The 4,620-nt window shown below is 42.4% G+C and overlaps 1 long non-coding RNA gene across 2 annotated transcripts; it reads right to left on the reverse strand.

Annotated features, from left to right (window-relative positions):
* Positions 1–1,961: 1,961 nt before the first annotated feature.
* LOC106006446 lies at positions 1,962–4,186 on the reverse strand. Of its 2 annotated transcripts, none has more exons than XR_001180483.2 (3): positions 3,661–4,186; positions 2,950–3,083; positions 1,962–2,623 (listed from the first exon to the last, which is right to left on the reverse strand). It is a non-coding gene; the product is annotated as an uncharacterized LOC106006446 (long non-coding RNA). The 2 variants fall into 2 exon arrangements; XR_001180482.2 differs by having other exon boundaries at positions 3,590–4,186.
* Positions 4,187–4,620: the final 434 nt, after the last annotated feature.

Here is a 4,620-nt window from a genome sequence, read left to right on the forward strand (position 1 = left end):
TTTTGTAAGATTTTTACTTACTCGACAGACAGAGATCACAGTAGGCTGAGAGGCAGGCAGAGAGAGAGGGGAAGCAGGCTCCCCGCTGTGCAGAGAGCCTGATGTGGGGCTAGATCCCAGGACCCTGAGATCATGACTGAGTGGAAGGCAGAGGCTTCACCCACTGAGCCAGCCAGGCACCCTTCACCGCCTTTTTTTTTTTAAATAAAAGAAATGACTGCGTATAAACCATCTGAGACATTGAAAGACAGGCTAAGAATATATAAAATCAGCATAGATTGGGAGTATCATGGAAACATCCTTTCCAAGGTGGGCTCTGACCTTGGAAACAGCATTTCTGAGGAACTTTGATAACTGTCCCATGCAGTTTTGTCTCTTGAGGACTTGTAAAGGGTGTGACAGTTTGAGTAAATATAAATGAAATCAACAAGTTGCCAACAGTGCAAAGGGATATGTAAACGAATGAGTTGGGGGGTGGTCTGGGACGTGGGCGTTCCTGAGAATAAGTGTCTCACCAGGACATGTGGCTTCTAATTTGCTGGCAAGAGTGAAGTAGGACAGAACCTTAGTGAAAGACTGGAGCTTTACCCCAGGGCTCAAATGCCTAGTTGCTAACGAGAGCACACACAATCTCTCATAACCATCATAGAGTTGTGTTTCCTGAGTGACTTTCTGCATCCCACAGTAAGCTTGATACAAAATAGAAATAATAAGAACACAGTCTCTAGAATCAGAGAGATCTAGCCTTGCATTACAACACAGTTATGATTATGTAAGTTCTGTGATGAGTGGCAAATTATTCAATTTCTTTGAATTTGGTGAGTTTCTTTGAAACTCACAATCATTACGTGTGTGTTACCCAATAATCACAGCACAAGGTCATGAGAAAATTCAATCAGGTAATACAGTCGAGATGCAGTGGATGCTCAATGAATGCTAGTTATTTTTATCATGGAGGCGTCTTGAAACCATGAGCTACTGGGGGTCAGGGACCATGTCTTACTCATCCTCATATCCCTGATGCCTATTGTAAAGTCAGGCTCAATAAATGAAGGTTGATGGATGTTTACACTAACAAACCTTGAGAAAGTTTTTCTGACATAACCCAAGTAGTTGCAGTGTAACACAAGAAACAATCAGACAGTGGATGTCTACACTAGCAAAAGCATTGGATAAGATGCCCATTTTTAGGCAATGCTTCTGTAGCTGCTTTGCCGCCTACTCATCACTTACACAAAATGAAAAGCACAGTCCCTATTTTCAGTGATGAACATCCGCAAGTTGTCAGAAACTGAAAAACAATGACTCGGGTTCTAGGGAGACAGCTCAGTCCCGAGTCTGAGTGGAAACGCACCTATGGCAGGCACTCCATATACCATCTCTAATCTCAGTCAGTGTCTCCAAGCTCACACCGCTTGCCGAAGCCCTGCACATGGGTTCTGAAAATGGTTGGCTGTGTTTGCTCTAGAAGAAAGCAGAACGTATCATTCACTGCTAGTCTTCAGCAAGTGACTAGATTTCTCTACTTCTTTGGACATGATGAAGCAAAGGGAACGTGATGACAGTCTCTGCTCCACTGGTAAGCAGAAATAATTCTATATTCCAGAAACTCTGAATTCTTAAGGGTATCTTAAAGAAGAGTAAGGCTCTCATCACTTGAAAGGGAATTCCTGTGGACTGGGAATCTGGCCTAGGGTGATTTTTTGTGGTTCATGGAATGAGTCAAGATTAGGTTGCAAAATCCACCAACAATAATAGTAGCACTGTCCTAAGGCTGAGACACACTGATTTGAAAATGCAAATCAGAAGACCATAGTCAAGAACAGGATGAGGTGATTTTACTGAACAACTTTCTTGCCCATTTGAACCTATAGTGCATTCAGTTTCTAGACACGCGGGTCGCTCTCAGATTTAAAATTGTAGGCCTACAAGAAAAATCATGCACGTACACTATATGGATGCACATTGTAAAATAAGAACTTTAATGAATTTACACTTATTCTTGAAAACCATACATGGTATCCGTAAAGAACAATGACAGGACCCAGAATCCTGGATACGCAGCTGTAGCAAAGGAGTGGATGGATGGTTAAGCAGGTAACAGATGTAGTATGTCCGATGTCTGAGAAGAAATGGCCACACTGTGTGCGAGAACGTCTCGTATTGCCAGTGTAGGACATTGCGCGTGTATGTGTATCAAACAAACAAAAAGAGAAGAGAAAGGGGGAAACATGATTAAAATGAAGTTCTTATTTTCTTCTGTTAGAAAACAAAGCATTATTTCTTCCTGGATTAATAACTGGGTATCTCGAAGCCAAGTCATGTTCTAACAATTTCCCTGTAATTAGAAACATACGTATCTGCATACGTTACTGCCAAAGTACGTAGGTATTTTACTGGCATTAGTAATCAGCATATGGCAGGGGAAGCACTGCCAGTGGGCAGAAGGCTTCACAGTGTTAGGGCCAAAGTGGTAAAAGGAGGCCGAGACTTGTAGGATGAGGCAGAGACATGGTCCCAGGAAACTGGAGTCTCAAACACTTACCTTCACATTTTAGCCCACTTTGCCAAGCCTGAAGCTGTGGTTGCTTCTGGCCATTTCCCCTGGTTGGGTCCCATCATTCTACAAAACAAAAAGAAGAGAAACTCTAGATAAATATCCTTTTATATCCCCAATCCTATTCATATTATAAAACATACAGCTTGTTACTTTTTCTTGAAAAAAATACCTCATTTCATTCCACCCTCAGATCACTAAGGTCCAAGCATTACTATGCTGATTGGCATAGACCCTGGTGTTAATGCAGCCAAAGCTTATTTACAAAAACCGTCACGCATCGGAGGGAATAAACCAGCTTCCGTATGCACTGCTCATCTATGCTTTCCAACAGTGGACAAAATACGACTAGGTCCTATCCCAAAAACAAAACAAAGCCAAAAACAACTTACCTGGAATGAGAGTGTCTGCAGACATTTCTCTAAGTCTTGAACCAACTGCCCCATATAGGAGGCAGATCCAACACACAGACATCTTCAGGTGAAGTCAGGGGTCCAGGACAACCCATTATTGTTGATTATTGTTGCTGAAATAAAAGCTGGGTCTCCGTCAGGGAGTGAGGCAAGGATCAGGAATTACTGGGGCACTGTCATAAGCACAGATTCTGTGGACGTGCTGTGTAGTGACACCTCAGCTCCTCGTACCTAGTTTTAGTAACTTGCTGGAGGAAACCAGTGGCTGACAGAGCAGGAGGGAGAGCTGGTCCTTTTAGGAAGGGTGTACTCCTTTCTTGCCTAAGTGTGAAAACCTCAAGCAGGAAAATCTACAGTTCTGTGGGTGGTGAGAGTCCCCAAATGGGTCATCTGTTCAAGCTCTGCTAAGCCAACCTCCTAAGAAGCCTCTGGTTGAAATATGCTCCTAAGGTCAGCCAACACATCCCAATGATGAGACCCCAGCTTTAGAACCAGTGAGGCTGATCTGTGATCTGTATAAACACTGTTTCCAGGCTGATTTTAAAAGAGATCTGGAAGAAGAAGAAGGAAGAAAAAAAAAAAAAAAAAAAAAGAACTCATTCCAATAAAGTGTGGACACCTGGGTTCGAAGAGGTAGATTTCATTACCCTTCATCCATACCCGTTTCCCTTCCTGGGCATGGAATTATACCTTCTCCAAGGCACTAAAGTCAGATTTGGATTGACTTGCTCTACCACTGAAATGGCCATAGGAATGGAAGTGATGTGTCTGATAGCCAGACAGAAGCTTAAGTCATCGTTTGTTCTATGACTGAGGTCTACCTTTGTCTTCGCCTGTGTCATAATGGACGCCAGTATTAAAGGAGACTCCTCCATCAGTGCGGGTCCCGCTAGCTAATGACATAGAGTAGAACCACCTGCTGATACTCACTGAGCGTGTTGCGTAATTGAAAAATAAATCTTGGTTTTTGTAAACTGCCAAGACTTTGGGGTAGTTTGTTACCACAGAACGGTCTAGACTATTCCAGCTGAAATGAATAACAACTCGGAAGAAAACAACTATGTGGCTGAAATGTCTCTATTCTGTTCATATCATATTTATAAGGTACACAGCATAAGTGATTAAACATCTGTCAATTTCCTGATGTTGAGGATCTTTCCCCAACAGATAACTCAAAGAGAGCTCATCTTGTCTCATATGTTAGAACTTTTTTTTTTTTTTTAGATTTTACTTATTTATTTGACAGAGAACACAAGCAGTGGGGAGTGGTAGGCCGAAGCAGAGGGAGAAGCAGACTTTCCACTGAGCAAGGAGCTTGATGTGGGGCTCCATCCCAGGACCCAGGGATCATGACCTGAGCCGAAGGCAGACGCTAAACCAGCTGAGCCACCCAGGCATCCCGAACATCTTATAATCAGTTGATAAATTGTGATTTGCCTCATTATGTGATTTAAAACTGAAATGCTCATTTTTTTTTCTTTAGTGCTGAAGGAGCTATCAAATTAAGGTAGTTGGATGGACTGAAAATAGGTCTACCAATAGGTTGATACCCCCAAAATGGGACAGGCAAGAAAACTGAATTCTGCATGCAACGAAATCTAACAGAATGACTGGCAAATTGACAAGGTTGTTGGTTTGAAACAAGCTTTG

Source organism: Mustela putorius, unplaced genomic scaffold (assembly GCF_011764305.1).
Source record: "Mustela putorius furo isolate JIRA1106 unplaced genomic scaffold, ASM1176430v1.1 tig00537255_pilon_pilon_pilon, whole genome shotgun sequence".
NCBI classification, from domain to species: Eukaryota; Metazoa; Chordata; class Mammalia; order Carnivora; family Mustelidae; genus Mustela; species Mustela putorius.